The sequence below is a fragment of the Oncorhynchus nerka genome, linkage group LG10, assembly GCF_034236695.1.
Source record: "Oncorhynchus nerka isolate Pitt River linkage group LG10, Oner_Uvic_2.0, whole genome shotgun sequence".
Taxonomy (NCBI): domain Eukaryota; kingdom Metazoa; phylum Chordata; class Actinopteri; order Salmoniformes; family Salmonidae; genus Oncorhynchus; species Oncorhynchus nerka.
In genome coordinates this window covers 47,602,510-47,617,500 of record NC_088405.1, presented here as the reverse complement: position 1 = coordinate 47,617,500, position 14,991 = coordinate 47,602,510, and the positions used below count along the sequence as shown (strand labels likewise).

Here is a 14,991-nt window from a genome sequence, read left to right as displayed (position 1 = left end):
TATTTAAAGCACGGAGCGTGATCTTGAGAAGGCGGACAAACCTAGTGAGCATTAGAAATATTCTCTTTATCATTCTAGGTCACCCAGACCGGGGAAGCATTCAAAATCTTGGTGATTGTTGTTCAGTTAGAAAATCATGGGAATTTAGGAAGCTAGGAAGCCATTAGCTAGGAGGACATTAGCTGTGTTCGAATACTCATACTAATTACAGGCATAGCGCTAGTATGCTCAACTGAAATGATACGTTTGTTTACAGTATTCTAAAATGAACTACTAGTATATACTCATTAAGTTTGTAGTATACAATATGTTAGTATGGGTATTCGAACACAGCTATTATCTCCTGCGAGTCAAGTGTTGCTAAGCAACAGTAGCCTTGGCAACACTGCTCCCTTATGGCTAAATTCAAGTGTGAGAAACATCCCAGTCAACACGCTGGGTTTGGGCCTATTCCTTTTGAGACTCCGAGGACTCGTAATCGACTCGCACTCGGGGGGGCTTCATACGGGCCGAGCTCTTCCCAAGTCCGGCAGAATCATATTACTCTGGGTTCTGGCTAATGGTACTCGGGCCGAGTCCACCTCAACATATCTGACCCGATTAACTTTTTCAGAAGTAGGACCATATGAGGTTTTTATTCTGCAGGTGATGAAAGAATAAAACAATTAATTAATGTAATAATTTGTCATTTAAATTCGAACTATTCAAACTATTAGGCTATTAGATGGAGAAGGACCCTAGAGAATCTATGCTAAAAATGAACTAGATTTGACTACTGATTTTTTTGGGAACCCCACTCACACTAATTCTAATAATTTTCCTCCCACGGCAAATCCTGGCTGAAGGAGTGATGCAGCCTACAACCATGAATGTTGAATTAATGCAATAGCCTATTAAACTATTACAAATTTTGACTGTTGCCTATTAAAATAGCTAAATAAATAACGACCTTGACAGGCAAGGGAAAAAATCATGGTGCTCGAAAGGTGATGATTGAAGGTCATGATTGGGTTCGATTTCCGGGACCATGAACAGAAACTGAATGCATGTATACTGTCGCTTTGGATAAAAGCGTCTGCTTAATGTCACATGTATTATTTTTGCACACCTCATATTTGTGAGACATTGAAAATGTTGACAGTGGCTATGTGCTGCCTGCACGTTCTGAGAAGTCAGGAGAAAATAAAGCAGCGTATCTAAAGCGGATAAAATATGAATTGCATGACCAACAGTGTAACTTTGTCATAGTGTTTCTTTGTCATAACACAAGGATGCATGCCAAATTGTTGCTGAACATAAACATAGACGAAGTCTATTTCAAGATTGAGACCACACATCAAGTCAAAAATAGGCTACTATGTCCTGTCTGTTTTATAAATCTGTGATTGTAATTTTCAACATTACAAATAGCAGCATACAGTACATGTATCGTCAATTGACAACATCAATGCTTTCTGAAGTATCCTTAATAGGGAACTAGCATTACCTCTAAAGATACCAAAAACATATGATCCAGCAGCAGTGGCCTCTGCTGCTCGAGCCATCTGCTTTGCAGCTGGCGCTGGACTGATTTTCCAACGGTCATTGTCAGAGTCAGTCAGTTGGTTAATAACAGTCGAGGCCAGCAGGAGGAGATACCAGAAAAAGGTAATTGTAGCTATTGTATTTGTAGTAGTGTATTTCGTCAGTCATTAATTTGTTTGTGATATTCTAGGTAGCTTAATTTCTGGACTGGTCATGGTTGTTGTCAAAGTTTCTCCATTAATGTCAGCTAACGTTAATGGTAGCTAGCTAACTCAGCTAACTGTTAGAGCAGAGGTAGCTAGCTAATATGTTTAGCTACCTAATATCACATAGGATAGAAACTAATCTAGTGTTTTTGTTAGCTAAGACTAGGCAAGAAAGCACCCAGTTAGCAAAGTTAGCTAGCTAACAGTCACAGTTAGCTATGCTATCTAGCTAACGTTAGCTAGCTATGTCCAGTAGTCACAAAGGACTCGCGCGACCCCAAAAGGTTAAGTGGAGATGGCAGAGTGCTCCAAGATGCGCTGATGATGGTTTATTTCATTTCATGTGTACTATGGAAGCTTTTTTATTTTTACATACAGTCCCGGTGGTACTGTGTAACGTTAGCTACCTGCATTATTTGGATGTAGTTAGTTTTGCGAAACTATTCATGGTTGACCCTATACAGTCAATGATTCAATCAGCTCCAGTCTTCTTTCATTGAAAAGCAAATCTTTAAAAAAAAGATACATGTAATGTAAAACAACATTCTATAGGTTGAATGATTAGTTTCCAGCTGATCCCATTCCTTACTTGAACCCCATGTAAAGCAATGTGCTCTACAATACATGTCTTCTTGTTAGCCTTCTTGCCAGCAGACTATCCCCACCCTCAGTCTCTTTGACGGACTGTAATCCACCTTCCACCACCGTGTCCTAAATACTTACTGTTCACAGACAGAAACGTATCTGTGACAACAGTTATCACTCATACCAACATATTATTTGTTGAACAACAATCCATTCTGATTTAAAATACATTTTAACTTTCCACTAATATAACTTAAAACATTCTATAGGTTTTTATTTTACCTTTATTTAACTAGGCAAGTCAGTTGAGAACAAATTCTTATTTTCAATGACGGCCTAGGAACGGTGGGTTAACTGCCTTGTTCAGGGGCAGAATGACAGATTTTCACCTTGTCAGCTCGGGGATTCAATCTTGCAACCTTTCGGTTACAAGTCTAACGCTCTAACTACTAGGCTACCTGCCACCTCCAGGTTGAATGATTAGTTTCCAGTAACCACAGTCTTCACTTAAACCCTATGTAAACTGATGTGCTCTACAATATACACTACCTCTCAAAAGTTTTAGAACACCTGCTCATTCAAGGGTTTTTCTTTATGTTTTCTACATTGTAAAATAATTGTGAATGTTTCAAAACTGAAATAACACATATGGAATCATGTAGTAACCCAAAAAGTGTTAAACAAATCAAAATATATTTTATATTTGAGATTCTTCAAACAGCCATCCTTTGTATTGAGGACAGCTTTGCACACTCTTGGCATTCTCTCAACCAGTTTCACCTGGAATGCTTTTCCAACCGTCTTGAAGGAGTTCCCACATACTCTGAGCACTTGTTGGCTCCTTTTCCTTCACTCTGCGGTCCGACTCATCCCAAACCATCTGAATTTGGTTGAGATCGGGGGATTGTAGAGGCCAGGTCATCTGAAGCAGCACTCCATCACTCTCCTTCTTGGTAAAAATAGCCCTTACACAGCCTGGAGGGGAGTTGGGTCATTGTCCAGGTGAAAAACAAATTATAGTCCCACTAAGCACAAACCAGATGGGATGGCGTATCGCATGCTTTACAGTGGGAAATACACATGCAGAGATCATCCGTTCACGCACACTGCATCTCACAAAGGCATGGCGGTTGGAACCAAAAATCTCAAATTTGGACTCCAGAACAACGGACAAATTTCCACCCGTATAATGTCTATTGCTCATGTTTCTTGGCCCAAGCAAGTCTCTTCTTATTATTGTTGTCCTTTGGTAGTGGTTTCTTTGCAGCAATTCGACCATGAAGGCCTGATTCACACAGTCTCGTCTGAACAGCTGAACTATGTGAATCCTTTATTTGGACTGCAATTTCTGAGGCTGGTAACTAATGAACTTATCCTCTTCAGTAGAGATAACTCTAGGTCTTCCATTCCTGTGGCGGTCCTCATGTGAGCCAATTTCATCATAGCACTTGATGGTTTTTGTGACTAAACTTGAAGAAACTTTCATAGTTCTTGAAATGTTCCATATTGACTGATCTTAAAGTAATGATCGACATTGGTTTCTCTTTCCTTATTTGAGCTGTTCTTGCAATAATATGGACTTGGTCTTTTACCAAAGGGCTATCTTCTATATACTCCCCCTACCCTGTCAAAACAACTGATTGGCTCAAACCCATTAAGAAGGAAAGAAATTCCACAAATTAACTTTTAAGAAGGCACACCTGTTAATTGAAATGCATTCCTCATGAAGCTGGTTGAGAGAATGCCAAGAGTGCAAAGCTGTCATCAAGTTAAAGGGTGTCTATTTGACAAATCTCAAATATAAATGTATTTACAATGTAGAAAATAGTACAAATAAAGAAAAACCCTTGAATGAGTAGCTGTTCTAAAAACTGACCCGTATTGTATATTTTCTTGTTTTCCCCTCTACGAGCAGATTCTGTCTCTCCAACCTCAGCCTCTCTGATGGACTGTCTCCTTCCACCACTGTGCGCCAAATTCTCAAAATGTGAATCTGAAGGCTTGCACCCTGAACCTGAGCTGGTGTGGCCGGACAGTAAAGGAGTCAATCTCAAATGTGAAAACTGTTTAAGGGTGTGTAGACTTTCACTAGGTCATTGATTCTTTAAGAAAATAAGTTATACATTCTTGTCGAGCTTAGTTTAACTGTTCTTCCCCATCAGAACCAAATATAGGGCTGTTTAATTGAAAACACTGTATAGACTCAAAACATGGTTCAAACTATAAGTCCTTGCATCCATAACTCTTATGTTAATGGTCAGTGCTAACACGGATCCTTGGGACATCCCTACCCTAAACGATAACCCTAGCCTTAACTCTTACACATAACCAAATCCCTTACCTAACCTTAACTATTTTAACAATGGGGTAAGGACATCCAAAGGATGCTGAATAGCATGGACCGTATGTTTATTTTCTGAGATCTGTATCCATGAATACTGGGCAGGGGCACGAGATGAGAGTCTGGTGTGAGAGAGACAGTGGCCTGGCCATAGAATTAGGAATAATAATTGTATGACATAGCCTGACAATAGATCACAGAAAATAGTTATATTCCCAGGGAAATTGATCCCAGGCCTTTGCGGCCCGTGGCCCAGAGTTGCCCATCCCTGACCTAGAATCTTGAAATTCTGTGCATAGTTCCCTCTTCGCACAAAGAACAAATTTGCCTCAAGGACCCACAAAGAATGCCATGATGGATTTTCTGCCAATTTGAATTCCTGAAAAACACTTAAATGACATCTCCTCCGGAGCCACAGGGCCGATCTGGATTAAACCCTGGCATCTATGGATAAATGTCTTTCAATGCAACATTTTCCAGACTAGTATGTCAAACAACTGACCAATAAACATTAATGTGGGCATGGTCTGGCACATAAATAAATATATATCAGACAGACATTTGTGTGGTAAACATGTTCTTAACCCTGCCAAGACTCAACATATGCAAGCAGATTTAGATTGACCAAAACGGTGGTGCTACAACAGGCACATATTTATCTCTTTTGATCTGTTTGACTCCGTGCTGAAATTGAAAACCTCTGGTTATTGTGACGTGTTGTTGTGCTTCCCATTTGAGGTCTGGATTGTGATTCCTATGATTTTTGTGTGGTGTCAAAATCTGAATGATTGTTGCAACAACTTCTTTTGGTTTTCTGTTATTCAAAAGGTGCTGTCAGGAGAAACAAATTGATACCATTTCATCCTTCCACTCTCACATGGTTGTTAGTTCTATCAGTTAAGTTGTTAGAGAAGTGGACTTATTGTTCATTTGAATTTGTTTGATTGCTATGCAGCCTGGCAATGTTCTTAACCCTTGCTTGCTAGCTAGCCATCTGTGGCTGATACAGTCAAGTCAACTCTGCAGATACAGTGCTTTCGGAAAGTATTCAGACACCTTGACTTTTTCCACATTTTGTTACATTACAGCCTTATTCTAAAATGTATACAATTTGAATTTTTATCATCAATCAACAGACAATACCCAATAATGACAAAGCAATAACCGGTTTTGGGGAATTTTTGCAAATGTTTATATTTCAGTTGTTTTATAGATCACATTTACGCAATTATTCACACCCTTTACTCAGTACTTTGTTGCAGTTCTTTGGCAGCAATTACAGCCTTGAGTATAACATTATAAGCATAGCACACCTGAATTTGGGGAATTTCAACCATTCATGAATGCAGATCCTCTCAAACTCTATCAGGTTGGATGGGGAGTGTCAGGTCTCTCTGTAGCTGTTTGATCATGTTCAAGTCCGGACACTAGCTGGGCCACTCAATGACATTCAGAGACTTGTCCCGAAGCCACTCCTGTCTTGGCTGTGTGCTTAGGGTCGTTGTCCTGTTGGAAGGTGAACCTTTGCCCCGGTCTGAGGTCCTGAGCGCTCTGGAGCAGGTTTTCGTGTACTTTGCTCCGTTAATCTTTGCCTCGATCCTGACTAGTCTCCCAGTCCCTGCCGCTGAAAAATATTCCCACACCATGATGCTGCCACCACCATGCTTCACCGTAGGGATGGTTCCAGGTTTACTCCAGACGTAACGCTTGGTATTCAGGCCAAAGAGTTCAATCAGACCATAGAATCTAGTTTCTGATGGTCTGACAGTCTTTAGGTGCCTTTTGGCAAACTCCAAGCAGGCTGTCATGTGCCTTTTACTGAGGCTAACATAAAGGCCTGATTGGTGGAGTGCAGCAGAATTGGTTGTCCTTCTGGAAGGCTCTCCCATCTCCATAGAGGAACTTTGGAGCTTTGTCAGAGTGACCATCTGATTTTGGTCACCTCCCTGACCAAGGCTTTTCTCCCCCAATTGCTCAGTTTGGCCGGGCGGCCAGCTCTAGGAAGAGTATTGGTGGTTTCAAACTGAGTACTTGGGGACCCGGCTGGGTTCTTGGGGACCTTCAATTCTGCAGACATTTTGTGGTACCCTTTCCAAAAATCTGTGCCTCGACACAATCCTGTCTCGGAACTCTAAGGACAATTCCTTCGACCTCTTGGCTTGGTTTTGCTCTGACTTGCACTGTCAACTGTGGGACCTTATAGAGACAGGTTTGTGCCCTTCTAAATCATGTCCAATAATTTGATTTTACCACAGGAAGGCTTCAATCAAGTTTTACAAACATCTCAATGATTATCAATGGAAAAAGGATGCACCCAAGCTTAATTTCGAGCCTCATAGCAAAGGGTCTGAATACCTAAGGCATCTGTTTGTTTGTTTTATCCAAATTTGCCAAATTTAGGTAAATGAAGAAAACATTTTTTTTAAATACATTATAGAATAAGGCTGTAATGTAACAAAATGTGTAAAAAGTCAAGGGGTCTGAATACTTTCCGGATGAACTGAAGAATATCAAAATTGCAGCATTTGTATTTGTTTAATCTGTTTCCTAGTGACATTTATTTGGATACATCCATTCCACTGTTGAGGGATGACACAGACAAAAAATCAATTTAATCTATTTAAATACAAGTTTAAAATGAGAAAATGTCATGTATTTTGTTGTTCATGGTTCAGTTGATAGCTGCAATATTACTACCTACATTTAAGAAATATTACTACCCGACTCAGGCCTGATCCAGCAGCCAGACCCAGGCCAGCAGTTTTAGATCTGGAATGCTTGAATCAGGCCAGATGTGGGCCAGATGTTTGCTAACATACTGTACATTTACTAAATAAATACTGCACTCTGACCCACAGAACTTATATGATAGTGTTGTTAGACAAAGCAAGGAAAGTTAACTTCAAAACATAATTTGCAGCTGTGGTTGGTAAATCATTCATATCTGAGCTTCTGACATGACTAACTGCAGCTAGAAAGAGAGCAGTTGATGGGTTACTTAAACAGCTCTATCTACTGACTGGTAAACGTTATTCCTAATCCATTTTCGGATTTGAAAAGCAGAGAAGTAGGGGAAGATTTTATTCCCTCTAACTTTTTGTCTAACTTGTTGGGGTAGTGGTGAAAAACAGCAGTTGTTTGTAGAAAAAGTTACAGCAAATGATGAAGCGGTTATTGAAACAGCTCCGCATTTAACCCCATAGTACCCTCCAGATTTGTCATTAAGCTCGAGTCCCTGGGTCTCGACCCTGCCCTGTGCAACTGGGTCCTGGACTTTCTGACGGGACTCCCCCAGGCGGTGAGGGTAGGAAACAACATCTCCACCCCGCTGATCCTCAACACTGGGGCCCCACAAGGGTGCGTTCTCAGCCCTCTCCTGTACTCCCTGTTCACCCATGACTGCGTGGCCATGCACACTTCCAACTCAATCATCAAGTTTGCAGACAACACTACAGTGGTAGGCTTGATTACCAACAACGACGAGACGGTCTACAGGGAGGAGGTGAGGGCCCTTGGAGTGTGGTGTCAGGAAAATAACCTCAATCTCAACGTCAACAAAACAAAGGAGATGATCGTGGACTTCAGGAAACAGCAGAGGAAGCAGCCCCCCTATCCACACCGATGGGACAGCAGTGGAGAAGGTAGAAAGTTAAGTTTCTTGGTGTACACATGCTGGACAAACTGAAATGGTCCACCCACACAGACAGTGGCACAACAGCGCCTCTTCAACCTCAGGAGGCTGAAGAAATTTGGCTTGTCACCTAACCCTCAAAAACTTTTACAAATGCACAATCGAGAGCATCCTGTTGGGCTGTATCACCGCCTGGTACAGCAACTGCACCTCCCACAACCGCAAGGCTCTGCAGAGGGTGGTGCGGTCTGCACAACACGTCACCAGGGGCAAACTACCTTCCCTCCAGGAAACCTTCAGCACCCAATGTCACAGGAAGGCCAAAAATATCATCAAGGACAACAACCACCTGAGCCACTGCCTGTTCACCCCGCAACCATCCAGAAGGCGAGGTCAGTACAGGTACATCAAAGCTGAGACCGAGAGACTGAAAAACAGCTTCTATCTCAAGGCTGTATTAATACTTGCTCTGTAAGGCACTGTAAGTCAGGAGGACTTCAAGAGTTAGGTGTTAGCAAAACCATTGACTAACTGCAAAGTAAAAGTACTTGTTTGTCTGGTACAACATAACACAATTTGAAGTCATATGGGGCAGAGTCTCAAAAACATTAGAAAAGGATTGTGTGTGGATACGGTGGGAACATGTGGATCTGAGCAAGTGTGATGTCATTAATGTTGGTAAATGCTAAGTCTATTGTCTTTGTCAAATTATGTTTTTTATTGTTAAATATTTAATTGTTTGTCTGCTTTACTACAGATTGCTCAGGACTTTTACATTTCAAACCCAGACTGCTTGGGGAAACTCACTGATAACTGGATCATGGTCTTCAAGGACAAAACTGAGAGAAGCAAGCCCAAGATCTTCTCTTTAAAGTGCAGGTATAGTTTGAAATGACCGTGCTGGAGCCTCAGATGTCAATTAATGTTTTGACTGAAACAATCAAGTCATTCACTTAACATTCTTCTCTCCAGATACACAAAGTGACATTGCTTTAAGACTTCTGCCAGTGGTCCTCCCAACACCAGTCTACAAGATGGGCAGGAAGATATTCCGACCCAGCTTCAATGCAGTGGAGGCTCCTTAGAGGAGGAACGGGAGGACCATCCTCAGTGTATTTCATAGAAAATGTAAATGGTAAAACATTTAAAAAAGTTAGCCTTTTTTAGATAAAACTATACTAAATATAATCACACTATTTTGCGATAAAGGACTACAGTAGCCACAACAGCACTGTAGGATAGCACCATGGTGTAGCCGGAGGACAGACAGCTTCTTTCCTCCTCTGGGTACATTCAATACAAAACCTGGGAGGCTCATGGTTCTCACCCCCTTCCATAGACTTACAGTAATTATGACAACTTCCGGAAGACGTCCTCCAACCTATCAGAGCTCTTGAACTGACATGTTGTCCACCCAATCAAAGGATCACAGACTGTTAACCAGCCATCACTAACACAGAGGGGCTGCTGCCTACATACAGACTACAAATCTACATACAGACTAGAAATCATTGGTCACTTTAATAATGTTTACATATCTTGCATCACTCATCTCATATGTACTATATATACTGCATTTTATACCATCTGTTGCATCTTGCCTGTGCCACTGTCATTTCTCATGTATATATTCTTATTCCATTCATTTGAAATAATTCATTTAGGTAGTTGTTGTGGAATTGTTAGATTACATGATAGATATTGCTGCACTCTCGCAACTAGAAGCACATGCATTTCGCTACACTCACACACGGTTAGCAGATGTTATTGCATGTGACCAATACAACTTTATTTGGTTTGCTATGAGACTCCAAATTGAGCTCAGGTGCATCCTGTTTCCATTGATCATCCTTGAGATTTTTCTACAACTTGATTGGAGTCCACCTGTAAATCCACCTGGTAAATTCAATTGATTTGACATGATTTGGAAAGGCACACACCTGTCTATATAAGGTCCCACAGCTGACAGTGCATGTCAGAGCAATACCCAAACCATGAGGTCGAAGGAATTGTCCGTAGAGCTCCGAGACAGGATTGTGTTGAGGCACAGATCTGCAGAAGGGTACCATAAAATGTCTGCAGCATTTAAAGTCTCAAAGAACACAGTTTCCTCCATCATTCTTCAATGATGGAGGAAGAGCTGGCTGCCCAGTCAAACTGAGCAATTGGGGGAGAAGGGCCTTGGTCAAGGAGGTGACCAAGAACCCGATGGTCACTCTGAAAGAGCTCCCGAGTTCATCTGTGGGGATGGGAGAGCCTTCCAGAAGGACAACCATCTCTGCAGCACTCCACCAATCAGGCCTTTATGTTAGTTGCCAGACTGAAGCCACGTCTCAGTAAAAGGCACATGACAGCCTGCTTGGAGTTTGCCCAAAGGCACCTAACGGACTCGCAGACCATGGAAAAACAAGATTCTCTGATCTGATGAAACCAAGATTGAACTCCTTGGCCTGAATGCCAAGTGTCACGTCTGGAGCAAACCTGGCACCATCCCTACCCGGAAGCATGGTGGTGGCAGAATCATTTTGTGGGGACGTTTTTCAACGGCAGGGACTGGGAAACTAGTAAGGATTGAGGGAAAGATGAACAGAGCAAAGTACAGAGAGATCCCTTATGAAAACCTGAGCACTCAGGACCTCAGACTGGGGCTAAGGTTCACCTTCCAACAGGACGACAACCCTAAGCACACAGCCAATACAATGCAGGAGTGGCTTCGAGACAAGTCTCTGAAAGTCCTTGAGTGTCCCAGCCAGAAACTGGACTTGAACCCGATCGAACATCTCTGGAGACCTGAGAATAGCTGTGCTCCCCATCCAACCTGACAGAGCTTGAGAGGATCTGCTGAAAATAATGGGAGAAACTCCCCAAATACAAGTGTGCCAAGCTTGTAGTTTCATACCCAAGAAGACTCGATGCTGTAATCGCTGCCAAAGATGCTTCAACAAAGTACTGAGTAAAGGGTCTGAAGACTTATGTAAATTATCAGTTTTTAATTTTTTATACTTTTGCAAACATTTCTAAACATCTGTTTTTGCTATGTCATTATGGGATATTGTGTGTAGATTGAGGGGAAAAAAAACTATTTAATCAATTTTAGAATAAGGCTGTAACATAACAAAATGTGGAAAAAGTCAAGGGATCTGTTTAAGAAATGAATTTCTTCCTAAATGAAGAAGCAAAGAAGTAGAGTATTTGTTTTCAGTTTTACTTAGCTAGCAAATGCAGCTAGCTAGTTTTTCTTACTGAAACACCCTGCTCAAACAGAGGGATGCTATGTTTGCTAGCTGGCTATGATTATCCAACACAAACTATTCAAAGTCAAGGTAAGCTTTTCGTTTGACAAATTTATTGTCACCGTGGCCCAGCAGCTTACTTACTTACTACTCTGACAAAACCCAGCAGCATTGCAGTTCTTGACAGACACAAACCAGTACGCTTGGCACCTGCTACCATACCCTGTTCAAAAGCACAATATTTTGTCTTGCCCATTCACACTCTGAATGGCACACAAACACAATCCATGTCTCAAGGCTTAAAAACCCTTCTTTAATTTGTCTCCTCCCCTTCATCCACACTGATTGAAGTGGATTTAACAGGTAACATCAATAAGGGATCATAGCATTCACCTGGCCAGTCTGTCATGAAAAGAGCAGGTGTTCCTAATGTTTGGTCACTCAGTGAGTACAGTTACATGCACACAATAATATGATTATTTTGGATAGTCAGATTAGTATAATAGTTTGTTTAAAATGTTTACATGCTTTGCAAGAAGAACGATTTCCATAATAGCCCTGTTTACATGCTCACTTCTGAAACAGGCCACCTGATGGGACTTAAATGCAGAAAATCACCAATCAAAATAAACGTTCTGTCACAGCGACTATGCTATTTTTGCAAAACATATTTTATTCTGAGTTCGGACATATAAAGTTTGTTTGTGAAAACTACTTCTAATATGCATAAGCGCGCACATAAGTAGGAGGCTTGCGCTACTGGCGCCGGCAGATATGCAGATCAAATACACCACCTGAACGCCAATTAAGCTGTTTACATGTTCTAATTATTTGAAAGAAAATTAGCTGTTTTACTGAAACACCCTGCTCGAACAGAGGGATGCTATGTTAGCTAGCTGGCTATGATTATCCAACACAACACAAATTATTACAAGTTAAGGTAAACTTTTCATTTTACTAATTTGTCACCGGGGCCCGGCAGTGTAACTGCTTACTTACTGTACACTAACGTTACAGCATGATTGTAGTGGGTTTACTAACGCGTTAGTTCTATTAGCTATGCTGACTATGACGTTACTTTAACTAATATGGTAACAACGATGTAGGCTGTGTGTAGGAGTTTTGCTTGGAAAGTTTTTTTGCCTGGTCATTTACAGCTGATGAGTTGTGCATTGAACTCCAAAAGTGAAGGGAAGAGGTGAAAGGAGGAGGGCGCGTAATGTATACAAAGTAGCTGCTATGAAACTGAACTGTGTTTACCGATGATCAGAGGTGTATTCATTCCGCCAATGCTGTTGAAAAAAATTCTTAAACAGAAGTGAACAAAATTGGGGATAAACATACCTGAATTTGTCCAAAAGAAACTCTCGCTGTGACAGAGTAGCATTACATTTGTTACAAAACTCACCTTGACTTTCTTTCCCTCCAGGTCAATCTTGAGGAGTGAGTCTCCCACCAGGTGCCTAAAGCCACAGCCGTAGAAGTAGCGATAGGGCCGCGTGTTGAACTTGCTGTAGTTGATCTGGGGGAACTCCAGGCCTCCGTACTCATAAAGGTCCTCTCCATGGAGATCCTCAAACTGGCACACCACCTGACCAGGACGCAAAGAGACGAAGCTGAACAAGAGCTGATTAAAGGTAAAAGCTGGAAACTTTAATCCCCTTCAATGATTTAAAGAATGCTGACACTTTTCCACACAAGCATCTTCATCAGTGATTGAGTGGCTATTTACGGTTCCCACAGAAGTGGACATGTACTGTAATGGTAATAAAGGAAACACTTGAATAAATGATCAGATCAAAATACATCACTGGAATGCCCATTAAGGTGTTTACATGTCCAAATAATTTGAAAGATTGCTCAGAAAACCAGATGTTTTAATCGGTGTACGCTTACTTTGACCTTACGCTGATTAAGATAAGCAGAGTAAGGTGTTTACATTACTATTGTATTATCTGCCGGCTGCCATAATCAGTTTAATATAGAATTTTTTGAGGGCATGTAAATGCACTCAGTGACTTTGAACAAAGGGTCTTAAAGGAGAACAGGGGGTTTAAACCGTGTGTGTCTCAGTCGCCAGAGTTGTGTACTACGAGCAAGCTAGATCTACTGAGGCTTTTGTAAAGCTAGACCACTTCAATTAGCTTCACATTCCAGGTCAGGCTTCATCCGCATTACGACAGTGGATATTGCTCGCCCGCCTGCCACTAACTCCAGCAGGCTTGTAACTGTGCATGCATGTCACACATGGCTAGTCGAACGCAGGACTCTTCATTGAGACAATCCATGGGTGAGTCAGTGACGTATTTTTGTAAATTCAGCAAGCTATGGTGTGATAAGGTTTTAGATGTTTCGTATTTATTTTATTGCTTATCATTAATGCAGTCTTTGATGTGCAATGCCCAACCACCATTTTTTTCCCTATTGCTCCTTCTATCTGTGGAACAGCTTGTTGTGTTGTGGCCATAGACATATAATCCATAGAAGGGTTTTGGAAACTCTAACCATGGCAATTTGACTGTACACTAGCAATGGCTGCAAGTCTTGACTTGAAAGGGACCTGCCATCTATGGATTATAAACTGCATTTACAAACATTAGGAACACCTTCCTAATATTGATTTGGAACCCCTTTTGACCACAACCACCTCAATTCTTTGGGGCGTGGAAAACTTCCCAAATGTATGTCCTTTGGGTGGTGGACCAATGTTGATACAAATGGGAAACTGTTGAGCTTGAAAAACCCAGCAGCATTGCAGTTCTTGACACACATAAACCAGTACACTTGGCACCTGCTACCATACCCTATTCAAAAGCACAATATTTTGTCTTGCCCACTCACTCTCTGAATGGCACACATACACAATCCATGTCTCAAGGCTTTAAAACACCTTCTTTAATGTCTCCTCCCCTTCACACTGATTGAAGTGGATTTAACAGGTAACATCAATAAGGGATCATAGCATTCACCTGGACAGTCTGTCATGAAAAGAGCAGCTGTTCCTAATGTTTGGTCACTCAGTGAGTACAGTTACATGCACACAATAATATGATTATTTTGGATAGATTAATATAATAGTTTGTTTAAAATGTTTACATGCTTTGCAAGAAGAATGATTTCCATAATAGCCCTGTTTACATGCTCACTTCTGAAAACAGGCCACCCGATGGGACTTAAATGCAGAAAATCACCAATCAAAATAAACTTTCTGTCACAGTGACGATGCTATTTTTGCAAAGCATATTTTATTCTGAGTTCGGACATATACAGTTTGTATGTGAAACCTACTTCTAATATGCATAAGCCCGCACATAAGAAGGACGCTTGCGCTACTGGTGCTGGCAAATATGCAGATCAAATACAGCACTGGAACGCCAATTAAGCTGTTTACATGTACTAATAATTGGAAAGAAAATTAGGTGTTTAAATCGACGTGTGCTATTCCCTCCGTAAGGCAATCAAACAAGCTAA

General features: G+C 41.2%; 1 pseudogene; it reads right to left on the bottom strand.

The window, feature by feature from the left end:
* Positions 1-14,991, bottom strand: part of LOC115135407 (carotenoid-cleaving dioxygenase, mitochondrial-like) — a 90,082-nt pseudogene that overhangs the window by 11,985 nt on the left and 63,106 nt on the right.